General features: G+C 35.6%; 1 pseudogene; it reads left to right on the forward strand.

The window, feature by feature from the left end:
* The first annotated feature begins 577 nt into the window (after positions 1-577).
* LOC121430619 lies at positions 578-10,725 on the forward strand (annotated as a pseudogene).
* Positions 10,726-13,751: the final 3,026 nt, after the last annotated feature.

Here is a 13,751-nt window from a genome sequence, read left to right on the forward strand (position 1 = left end):
GTGGGGGGACCTGCAGGCCATATTGTTTATTCACCTACCAGGCACAGGCGACACGAAACAAATAATAATAATTATGATAATAACGACAATAATAATAATGATAACAAGGATTATAGTATTAATGATAATATTAATAATGATAATAATAATAATGTGTATGTAACTTATCATTCTCACAGAAAATCAGTTTCCGGTCGTTTTGGTGAAAATGATTGAATCCTTGAGATGACGGTGATAACTTGTTCATGATTTATGAGAGGATTAATTCAATATCTCTTTCAAGCTCAACTTTCACCAGATAGTGTTTAACATTTTCCTTTCTCTCTTCTCTCTCACTTGCTCAAAATCAAATCTGCTCCTCCAAACGGCTTCTAACTTTGTAAATGTTTATACGCACAACGTTTTTGAAACATGGTCGCATCTAAACAACTAATTATCAAAAGTGCTTCGCATATGCTGTTAATATTGCTTGCGTGAAAGTAGAACAATCCAAACTAATATGTTGGCAGAGATAAAGTTTTGAATGACATATACTCGGGAAAGAGCAACAATTGTTCGTGGACATTTCGAGGGAAACATGTCTTATACTTTGGGTGCATTCATTTGGATAACGATTATTCCAGCAGCGTTAATATTTGCTAGTCATGGTAAGTTTATTCTTTATTTTTTAAATCATTTTTTTTACTATTGAGAGTAAACAAAAATAGTACTTATTGTGCTTATTGTGATGTTGTTTTTGTATACTGTGTATCAGGTATCTCAGTAACGGAAATGCAGACTATAAGCAACGGAAAAGGGTCTTTCAGGAAAAAAATATTGATTTCTGGAACATCTGGTACGATGGAAAAATACAAATAAAAAGGGGGCCCATCCCAAGAAAATATAGTAATTGACCTTTATTTATACAAACAATCATCTGCGAGAAATGGGCGGAATGTATTGGAAATGTTCTCCGCGCTGCTTTTGGTACATTATGTCTTTATTCTTAATACGATTTCGAGAACATTTTTAGCGTTATGATGTTTTTTTTTCGTATGTTTATTTTTGGCCCTTTTAATATTGAAATCAACCTTTTGGAGGGAATGGCTTGGCATTTAAATAATTAATGCAATAGTTTCCTAAATTTTAATAGTTTATTTTATACGAATTTAACAGTTTGATTTGAAATTGTATTCAAATTAAGTGTTGAGAGTCGATTGTTTCGCAGGGCCCTGTGAACTACTTTTTTAACAGGAGACGAAGGTTTGAATTTGACAAGCATTAAAAAAACTAAAACTAAAATAAAGTTTTCATACAGAAATATGGTGATTTTAATTTTTGTCTATTTAGCATACAGTGTACCTACACACTGAAAATGTTTGGCAACACACCGTCCACTCTGTTGGGTAATGTATTTTGGTAAAATAAGATATATATTCTGGGCAATTATTATCCAATTGAGCAAATTTATTGTCCAATTATTACTATTTATTTCCCAATTTGGGCAGATCTTAAGCAATAGTTTTGTGGACATTATGTTGCCCAGTGTTGGTTAAAAGTTTGGGCAACTATTTTAAGAGTGGGGTACTCCCTATAATGAATAACACATGCAGCAAAGGGAGCATCCCAGACAAATCTTAAGAGGTGCGTCAGCTCCCCTGCTTCCAGTGAGGGCTATGGCCCTTTGAGCTCATACAGACGTTCTGATGATCCCATTCTGTGAACGGGACGTTGTTTTTCTCATTCTATGTTGTCACAGGTCCAAGGTTTCTTGCGTGTTACCCGTCTGGAAAGCACTTACAAACTGTGTTCTACGACGATTACTCATCTTCCAGCGTAGATGAGTGCGTGGGTAACTGTTATCAAGATGGAAGATCGTACGCTGCTATATCGGGCAACCTCTGCTTCTGCAGTGATGACCTACCAAAGATACAAGAATCAGATGAGAGTCACTGTAACTCATCTTGTTCTGGCAATGCCAACCAGACGTGTGGATCAAGAACACATTATTCCTGTAAGATATTTGCATTTCTTTTCACTTACTCTTTTTTATGATAGTGCAACGATTATATATATATATATATATATATATATATATATATATATATATATATATATATATATATATATATATATATATAAATATATATATATATATATATATATATATATATATATATATATATATATATATATATATATATAGAAATAGTCTGCTTCGGCATATGGAATAAAATAATCATAAATGGTATAGTAAATGCCGTAAAAATAAAATCATAGATTTTAAAAGGAGCATAGCTCTCAAAATTGAAAGGTAAAGTCACACTCTTCGTCAGTGCCCATGATGTGACAAAAAAAGAGAATTCAAAATCCGTTTCTGAAACAGTCGTGAAAAACAGTCGTGAAAAACAGTCGTGAAAAAGTCGTGAAAAATCTCATAAATCATAAATCTCAATCCGTATGCCCTTGAACAGACGTGTTTTTCACGACTGTTTCAGAAACGGATTTTGAATTCTCTTTTTTTGTCACATCATGGGCACTGACGAAGAGTGTGACTTTACCTTTCAATTTTGAGAGCTATGCTCCTTTTAAAATCTATGATTTTATTTTTACGGCATTTACTATACCATTTATGATTATATATATATATATATATATATATACGTATACATATACTCATATATGTGTGTGTATAAATGTATGTGAGGTAAATGTCTAATTCCTTTGGCATTAATGTTTTTTGTTCTACCGCATTGTTTACTTCCTGGTGAATACATTTGTAAATTAATTTATTATTATTGCTCACCTCTATTCTGCTTTATTGTAATTGATATGAGGGGGATGCTGATAATAAATTTGAAGTTTCTCATTGATAAAATCAATGCGGTGCGTCTTCACGCCAAGTTCTGCATAATGTTTAAAAGCAAGCATAATTATAAAGGCAAAGGTTTTAGCCATATAAAATATTGGGAAAAAATATAGTTTGACAATAACTTCATATAACATGAATATTATATCGGCTATCATAAATTTAAAAGCAAATAAATATTTAAGTGTCTGTGATGACTAAGATATGCTAGTCCCACTTTAGTTGCCTCGGACTCCACTGTTTATGAACCTACAAATTATATGCACATAGTTGTGCTCAAAAGTTAATGAGACCCACCACAAAATGCACTCCTTGGTTTTGAATATACATAACAACACTATAATGCCTGGCGAGCCCTGAGAAACGAGCGTCTTTTAAATGAATTGAATTGAATGTCATAATTAAATACCTAAAACATGGCAGAACTAGAGCACTTTAAATTATGTTCATATTCTGGTGGGATCCACTACCTATTGGAGCACAACTATAAATGAATATAGTTGTGAGTTTCGTATCCCTGACGAAGACGAGAGGTTTGTGTTGAAATTTCGGATAATACTTGGAAATAAACATTTTGTTGGAACTGAATGCGTATACCTCGCCAAGATGAACTCTTTGTTTTTTTTGTGTGTTTTAATCTGTATCAAACCCTGGACCCAACACGCGTAATATAATACCGTGTTATATATACATATATATATAGTAATGATAAAGTCTAAACATCGCAATGTAATTAATGACGTTTACTCGTGAAAACACTTCCGTGTACAAGGAAGCTTCCCTTCTGCTCTGTTTTGAAAGTCTTTTTTTTGTGCATAATCAATATAGCAAATTTACGAATATTTTCTGCATTAGCTATGCATGTATATATTTTCCTTCTTTTTATGCTAGTTTACATCACTTCAAATGAATATTGCCCACCACTTAAAGCACCCGCTAATGGCCAAGTAATCCGGTATCGGTTAGTACATGTAGTTGGAAGTATGGTGTCATTTCGCTGCTTCCCATCCTTCCAGCTTATCGGGCCTTCCGACATAGAATGTATTGGTTCGCCAAACGGAAGCAGCAGTAAGCCATATTGGAATGAACCGGCTCCTACCTGTACCATGAAGACAAGTTAGTCTTTTTTATCTCTCTTCTACGCACCCAAGCACACGCCCACTCCATCCCCTTTCACACCACACACACCCAAAAAAACACCCAGATCCATAGTTTCCCAGATGTTTTTTATCGATTTTTTAGGGGGGGGGGGTGTTCAAAATATAAAAGGTACGCTAGTTTGATCGTTTAAATTGATTACAATGTATGAAAACATGCAGATATGTCCTTTAAAAAAATATGAAAAAGAAATATCCTATTCCATTACGAATTTAATTCTGTTTCACTTCCTGATTTGTTATAACTCAATTGCACGTAAAGCATATCACACATTATCCTTGCATATCTGAAGGTACAATATTCCTATGAAATGATGACTAAAATTAGCTTGTTGTATAATGATAACCAACATCATAAAAGTATAAAGAGCTAAAGCTAAATAAAAAAAGATAATTAACAGAGTAGAGACTATTAATCATGCCTGTTAAATGAAAACAATAACTAAATTTATCCTTACGACATGTTTCGTATCGTGACACCGTGAAATGATATATCTCCAGGATAACATAAATGGTCAGAATAACGAGGCATTTTCCTTGAAGGTTTCGTAAGCACAATAAGGCTCATCGGACACGGTATCAAGAGGACCTTTAAATTGCTTTTCTTTCTTTATATTTCGTATTCACCACCTTTTGTGAAATAAACCTTAAACTTCCATAGGAACATATACTGAGAAGGAAGTAAAGAGTATTAAAACGATGTTTACGCTGCCATATTTCTCTATTTTAAAACAAAGCTACATGGCAAACCGTGAACCCGTCTTCGCATTCATCGGTAACCGACATGGATGATAATATGACAACAAGCTCTTCAAACCAATCACACGTCGAGACGAGTGAACGTAATGACGGTATGTATATTTAATTATATGCGCCAATGTATCCTGCTTTTGCATAATTGCTTGCATTGTGCTAGATGTTGAATCTTTGTATAGGGCTTCCAATGCAGGATAAAGGTATGTCTTTCATATAATCACTGCAGCTTATAGAAGCACCATAGACATAAAACCCCCTCCACAGATGTACGCGGACTACAACTGCCGCAGTTGCCATACTGTATTCCTGACCCCTATATTTGATTCATTGATTGATTGAATGATCAATCGATTGATTGGTTGATTGATTAATTAATTGATTGATTAATATCAATTGATTGTACTGTTCTTTATACAAACGTAATGAAGCAATAAATGAATACATGGATAACAGATTTATTGTGAAAGTAGAGAACGTATGCTTTTGTAAATTCTAAGACGTTTTATTTAACAGTTCAGACGCAAGATTCCAAAATGAATCGAAAGGTAAATGAAAGCAGAGAACGTATGCTTTTGTAAATTCTAAGACATTTTATTTATCAGTTCAGACGCAAGATTCCAAAATGAATCGAAAGGTGAATGTTTAAGATTGTAGGCTCCATGCACACGTTCCATACGACATACCCCACAACAAAACGAGCAGGTGGGACTGGACACACCTGAACGTTTCAGACACCGTAGGTCATCATAGGCTATGGCAAATCGTTTTATTATTCCAATATATTCATATCAATAATTGGCTTTGTGCCACGCCACGAACGATTCTTCATATAAACATTTATTTTTTTCATCTTGATAGTGTATGTTATTAATGGGTGTTGTGGCAAGTATAAACATAAGATTGTAATTCCCTTCGGGTTTAAATTGAGACTGTTACCATAGCTTGTAATTCTGGAAGATGGATGTTTTTTCGCATGTTATACAAACATGAATATACTTTACAAGAAATATTTTATTGATTATGTGTGGTGTTGTCACGATTTGATTTATTAGTATTGCTGTGATACATCAACAAACACCACAGCACCAAAGCCTATATTCTCTCAGTCACATCACTGCAAAAATGCTAACAAACACGGAAATATTCCTGAAAGTATCCAATACCAAAACTAAAGTTTAGTTCTATGTCGTGTGACATAAAGCTTCGCAATTGATCAGTTGGCTGGATTTCTACGAACAATCACATTACTTAGTATGTATGATTAAGCATACTTGTAGATGTTAGTACAATATCCATTATCAAGCTTTATGGAGCCAATGTCTTGATATCTAACTGTGAAAGAAACGTGTTTTATCAACACTAGCAGCAATTACCCGTGGCAGCACAGGGGGTAGGAGTCATTTTTCTTTATCAAAGTGTGTGGGGGGAGGGGGAGGGGGTGACAATCTTGTATGTACAGCTAGACTGCCTATTCACACTGAAAGCCAAGCAGTTTATTGATGAAATATATTTAGACAACTGATTCATAGCAGACTTCTCTTTCAATATAGACAGGAGGTTCAAATAAGTTAAGCATCTTGGGTTGAACTGGAGGAAGAACTTCAATAATCATTACAGAGTGAAATCCAAATCTAACTATAAGATGGAAAAATGTATTAGAACACAGTGTATTCAATAAGCAGTCAAGAGGCAATTATTGTGATATAGAAATGTTATGATTACATGTATTGGGTCAGAAATAATTATGTAAGTACATTGCACATGTACCTTACAATGTACATTAGACTGCGGTTGTTTGTACTTTTTAAATTAAAGGTTGCTCAATCATATATAAGTATGGCAGGATGTCGAAAAGAAGTGAGAGTGAGAGAAAGGGGGGGGGGTGATAAAATGAGTGAGACAGTCTGTTAAATCATTATACCAATGCTTGTTTATTACGATCACACTACATTAGTTGATTATCAGACTCAACCAAACAACTTCATCACATGTTGGAATTTAGATTTACTGCGGCATTAATCATTTAATATAAATATTATGTCTTACGTCAAAATGCTAACCATGCACTGAACTGTGTGCAACAAAGCACTGGCACAGCTTGGCCTTGGAGCATTGATTGGCAGTTAGCTGAATCTGTTAAAATACAGGATTAAATATAAAGGATGTTTTAATGAAACTGGGCAGAAACATTAGATCTAGACCCCCAGCATATAGGCGCCGGAAGTGGAGGGGGGGCTGGGCAGTCGCCCCCCAAAACAAAAAAGTGGGGGGCAAAACATATTTTCGAACGCCCCCCCCCCAAAAAAAAAGTAGTAGTAATAGTATCATTGTAATCATGGTTATTATTATTTAAAGTAGTAGTTGTATAGTGTATATATAAAGTGTTCAAACTCTTACTTTACCTCAGAGGTTTTTATGTTTAATAGAAAGAATTGTATTTTGTTAATCACCCAGAAATAAAGTTTTACATACATGTATGAATTGGCAAACATAATGTTTAAATATGAGGCATTAATTTCATTGAATGTGTGTAGCAAAAACGAAAAAAATGCCAGTGTTGCCAATTTTCAGAAGGAAATCTGATCAAATTTGCCTTTAAACAAAAGGGTTAATAGGAAATCTATTTAAGACAATTTTAATTTTGGGTTTTGGAACTTAGCACTGAGTTGATGATCTGACTCAACCAAACAGCTTCATCACATGTTGGAATTTAGATTTACTGCGGCACCATACAATCATTCAATATAAATATTACATTTTATGTCAAAACTAACCATGCACTGAACTGTGTACAACAAAGCACTGGCACAGTTTGATTTTGGAGCATTGAGTAGCAGGTAGCTGAATCTGTTAAAATACAGGATTAAATATATAAAGGATGTTTTAATGAAACTGGGTAGGTAGGTCATTGGGTTGACCTAATTATCAAGACAAAATGTAACCTTCTCAAAGATTCATCATGTAGGTTTTATCTCCCTATTTCACTGATGTTGACATAGATTCTAGGCCTACAAATGATATTCTCACTTCATTCTTACCTGATCAGCAAGCAGGTGACAGTGAAGTGAGAATATTGTTTGTATGTCAAAGAAATCGGGAGATAAAACCTTTGTGATGAAGTTTTGCACCGTCGCAAGAAATACACATTGCTTGTAAGTTGTGTTACGCGTTTGAGATTACTGCCAGCTGCATAGAGTACAAGTGCAAGTGACGCGTGTAGCGCGCAGTATCCACAGCGGGGCATGCATGCTTTGTATTTCGCTGACCCGAGAGAGGTAAAAGGGACTGGGAACTTCGAAGCTGTACTCAGGGCCGCGAAGAGGAATGCCAAAAAGTTACGAATTGTAAAAAAAACTTTAAATAATGCGACCAAAATACCACAGACAACCCCCCTCATGACAATCTGTGAACAATTTAACCATGTTTAGAAAAATTCCAGCTCCATTGAGTGGAAAACCACGGAGAAAAGCTGCTTCAAACAAACGGAAGGACACACAAGATTAGCAAAAAAAATTAGTAAGGATAAGTATAAAATAATAGTCTTGCAACACACGCTGAATGAATCTGAAAGCAAAAGAATAGTGATACAATTTGAATAAGAGGCCCAAACATTGCATTTCATTTTTTCTATTGCTTGTTAAGGGGATGGTGGTCCTGTTTTGACCATTCACGACTATTATTATACTAAATATCATTTATAGATAGGATTAATGTCATTCATTCATATGCATAACTAAACAAAATCGAAACTCGTCGCTTGTCATGGTAAATCTTTGTCTGAGATCTTAACCATCAGTTAGAGGTCTTTTTAGAGCACTATAAAAAAACCCTGAAAACAGTATAGAACTAGAAAAAAAGTCTTTGCTCGGCCATGGGATCCACCCACTATGCAATAATATCAATTGAAAAGCAATATATTATATCGCGGTCGTTTGTTTCTATTGTTAACAATATTTTTATATAATTTAAAAGTCCTTTTATGTTACACGCTGTGTTGCTACTATCAGTCAAATGTTTATTGGTTCCATGACATTTGCTCTGGCGACTATTGCTCCGCTGTAAATTACATACCCGAATGACCAAATTCAACCCTGGACCTAACATAAAACCCTATTGCATCCCCAGCACCGACCATATATCTTAGACCATATAAAGGAGCAATTGTCGCCGGATCAAATGTCGTGTCACCATATTGATTACCACTTTTATACTGACTTGCACTGCCGGATTTGCACAGGGCTCTCACGGAAATCTGTAATTGAGAAGTCCCAACTATCTAAATCAGGACAAAATGAATAAGGAATATATACCTTTTTCTTTTGGTTTCATGATTCACCAGGTACAATCTGGATCATAGCAGGATCGGCATTAGCAGGGCTTTGCTTCATGGTATCGCTTATCTGGTGAGTTTATTTTTTATTATTATACTTTATCATTTACTTCGGCATTTCAACAAAGATCAAGTTAAAAAGAGGAAAGGAACATGGATGTATGTCTACAGTACGATTCCAGGTTGCCAGGGAAATGAAAAAAGTAAAACAATTACTGTACCTTGCAGGCATTCCTTTTTCCCAGGGAAGGGAGGGGGGCAGCCTGAAGGGACATTATTTTTCTTCTCAATTGAAAAATAGGGATACTATAAGGTTGGGCGAACCCAAAACGTTTTGCTTGTTCTTGTTCATGCTCTCCGTTCTTTCCTACCCCGTTTCTTCTCCCCACTTCGTGTCCACCATTTTCACCATTGATGGTGGTGGGGTGGGTACTCTGCTTGCCTGAAACCGTTTTAATTGTTTTTGTTGTTAATTGTCTGTTCTTTCACAATTACACTCTCCGGGGGACATCAAATGCGATTGTTTTTCCAGTCACATATAACTTGAAAGTATCTCCTCGGAGTCATTTTTGATTCGCTCTTTTTGTATGATTTCTATCCATGTGTTCAATAATTGATGAGTAACTGATGAATGTTTTATCTTTTATATACATTGTAAAATGTGAAGTGCTTACCGTGCTTGCATAGTTAGTGCACTACGAGTGCTAATTTTGTAGTTCAAATTTAAACTAGAAAATCAGCACTCGTAGTGCAGTCACTATTCAAGCACCGGAAGTGCTAAATTAGCATTTCATATGCGTAGTATTTAATAACCTTTTTAATGCTAATCAATTTGTTTAAAGACGCTGTTTATTTTGTGTTTTTTGACACTGTTTTAATTATTGTCCTTGTCTTACTTATTGCAGTGTTGTCGTGAAATGTATCAAATGGAAACGGAGACACAATTTAACTGCACAAGACACAGCATGGACTCAGCCAAAGAACCCTAGGGCAAAGGATAAATGTTTCAGCATCATCCCTTTCCCTAACTAGTTCTAAGTCCACTGAGGTACGCGATGAATGCACGAGCAGTAGCTACATCTCACAACCGACAGTGGTGAAGCCCGAAGATCCCGAGTCTAGAAAAAGAATAAAGCAAAATGACCCCTCGCCTCTGAATCTTCCAGAGAGAATAAGGCCAAACGACCCCTCCCTTCAAGATCTTCCAGGAAGATTAAAGCTCAGGGACCCCTACCCTCACGATGCTCAAGAAATTCTAAAAACCCAAGACACTGCATCTCAAAGAACAATATCGATTGACAACGAAGACCACATTTACTACAACGCCAAGACTTCACGTTCGCTAGCAAAGAGGTTAAGCTCACCATACTATAAAATCAAATCCAAACGACTAAGCAGAAATGTTCCTCAATTAGAAGAAGACTATATAAACTTCATGCCGAAGAGAGGGCGAATTAACATGAATGACAAACAACAACAGCAGCAACAACAACAACAGCAGCAGCAGCAACAACAACGATTGAAATAAAATCGCGGTAAATCCATGCTCTGGTATCAGATTTTGGAAGAGGAGCCAAAATCAAGAGCCTACACTAAATTTACTTGATGAGCCCCTTTGGAAATGCCCCCCCCCCCGAACCCGTTGACAGGTGCGTTTTATTTTGTCAGCGCTTGCGACAGAAACACGGGAGGGAGCCTTAGTCTATGACAACAAAATGACTGAGGATATACACTGTATAACTATCTGTGGAACTAGCACATATGATACTTGTTTAAAATAACGCACAAAGAGTTGCTGATTATGGACTCGGGTGTGGATTTATTATTATTTGCTTTGCCGTCATATATCAATGACTGTGGGCATTTATGTGTACCAGCAAAGCTAGGAAGTTATTGACCTAGATCCCTGACCTTTTTATCTAGAAGATATTGTCAGCTTAACGTTTCACTTGGAATATGAAGAAAAAATTAACTTTGTACATAATTACACATTAGAAACCACTACCCCTTCCCCAAAAAAAGGAGGTACGATTATGATAATAATTAAAATAAAAATAAAATAGTAATGATAAACATTGTTTAGTGTCATAAAGCTATAATAAATAAATGGAAGTTAATTAATCTTCCTTTTTCACTGATTATACAACACGGAAATATGCAATATTTGTTTGAATTTCAATGTAATTACAAACCTGCTATTCGCAAGTACAAACATTTCTTTGACTTGACTTTTGACTTTGATCTTTAGAAAAGTTATTTGATGTGTAATATCAAAATATATTATACATGTATTTTTGTCGTCAATCTTTATTTAGACCTCCAAGGTTATTCTGTAGCAAGGTGAACCATCCCCCCCCCCCCATATCCTCGTTACAAGCCAACGGCCTGACATGGTCGCAGTTTTGGAGGATACAAAGAAAATGCTTTTGATAGAGCTTACAGTCCAATTTGAGACTTATGTTCAAGACTCACACGAAAGAAAGTGGGAACGATAGACAAGTTTGTTATCTGACTTAAATGAAACCGGTTACTCTATTTCTTTTGAAGTCATTGAAATGTGGGCAAGAGGTAATATACATGTATCTAATGAGAACAGAACATAACAAGACTTAAGACGGTGATTCGGGTGTGTAATTTTAACATAGGACCAAGGAATTTGACAAAGATAATAAGTAAGCATGCCCTCTAACATATTTTGTTACTTTTACAGTTGGAAGGATCAGCATTGGGATAAGGTACAAAATTTAAAGGGTTTTTTTTGGCCAATATTCAAGCCATCTATTTTTTTGCTGTGATAGCCCACATCCTATTATCCACATTATGTTCCACATAATAAACTGAATTATTGAAACTGTTTTTTTTTTTTTTTGGGGGGGGGGGGGTTCTCTTCTGCCTTCCTTAGTGTAAAATATTATGTTATTATGTCTATTAATAATTGCTACCATAACGGATGTATGGAATGCTCCATTGTTGATGCAATTTTCGATGTAACTTTGCTCATGTAAGCAAGTCTCTATTTAATGTTAATGTTAATGCAAATTCCCCTATTGAGTTTTATTGTATGAATTACTGTTTGCAATCAATATTTATTCTTTGTAATTTCACTTTTTATGTACATTTCAACATACATTGAACCAGTATAGGCTCACAGACCTGGGGGCGTTTCATGAAAGGACTTGTCGGACATTTTATCCTACAAGTTCCATTTTATCTGACAGTTACCATAGTAACAGTACCTCTCAGCCAATCAACATCAGAGAAAGATGTCAGATCTGACAAATTGTCGGATGAAAATGTTGATGAAACACTCCCCTGGGGCCCGTTGCATAAAACCTTTTACCTGAGAAAACTCAGGTTGTTTTACCGGAGTTTTTGCCCTGTGTTAAAGTCAATGGCAGAAATAAGATTAACCTTAGTTTTCAGTTTTTACCAGTTTTCTCAGGTAAAAAGTTTTATGCAACAGGCCCCAGGTCTTGCTTAATACTATTTCATTGTTTCACTTTGCTCATTTGTATACTGCTTGTCTTTGAAATAAGGAAATGATTACAATCAATCAAAACAGTATACAGAGCGTATCAAAAAAGTTTACACTTTGAAATATTCCTACAGAATGGCATATATGCAGTGGCGTACCGTGGGTCACGGCATTGGGGGGGCACCAGCAAAAATTTTGAGTCACTTACGGAGCGCGCGAAGTGCGCTCAGTTTTCAGGTATACTGACCTAATAGAGATAATTTATGGACATGCAGTACCATTAAACGGATATGTATCTCACTGATTAAATAATGCGAGCGCGAAGCGCGAGCTGAATATTTGTAATATTCAGAGCTAAAAGGGGACATTATAAGCAATTTTGTTTTAATCATGACACGTAACTGTCTCGCTAAACAAACAATGCGAGCGTGAAGCGCGAGCTAAATTTTTTTGTATATATTGACCCTAACCAGGGAAATTTTAAGGACTATATTTCAGAATCCATTAGGAGTATAAATATCTCACCATAGTCATCAATGCTAGTGCCATTCTTTGCTAATTTTATTAGAATTACATCTAAACACAGTCATGAAGCACCTTTTGTAGTCATTGTAATCATGATTATCAAACGCATCTTATTAATCAAATACTGCAAGCGCGAAGCGCTAGCTAAAATTTTAGGAAATTCAGACATGAAGAGAGGCATTCTAAGGCTTGTTTGTAGGAATTCCCTAAGACCGTGCATATTTCAATAACCAAATGATGCGAGCGCGAAGCGCGAGCGCGAAGCGCGAGCTCAAAGTTTGGTATATATTGACCCCAAACATGGATATTTTAAGGACCATGTTTTTTAGGAATTCATTAAGAGTATACATAATTATCTAACCATAGTTATCTAATGCGAGTGCCAAGCGCTTGTAGATTTTGTTAGAATTACATCTAAACACATGAAGTACTTTTTGAAGTAATTGTAATTATGATTATCGTACGCATCTCACTAATCAAATACTGCGAGCGCGAAGCGCGAGCTGAAAATTATGTAGGAAATTCAGACCTGAAGAGGGGCATTCTAAGGCTTTTTTGTAGAAATTCACTAAGACCCTACGTATTTCACTAACCAAGTGATGCGAGCGTGAGCTGAACATTTTTGATATTCAGATCAGAAAAATTGACGTTTTAAGGACT

Source organism: Lytechinus variegatus, chromosome 17 (genome assembly GCF_018143015.1).
Source record: "Lytechinus variegatus isolate NC3 chromosome 17, Lvar_3.0, whole genome shotgun sequence".
In the NCBI taxonomy this organism is placed as follows: domain Eukaryota; kingdom Metazoa; phylum Echinodermata; class Echinoidea; order Temnopleuroida; family Toxopneustidae; genus Lytechinus; species Lytechinus variegatus.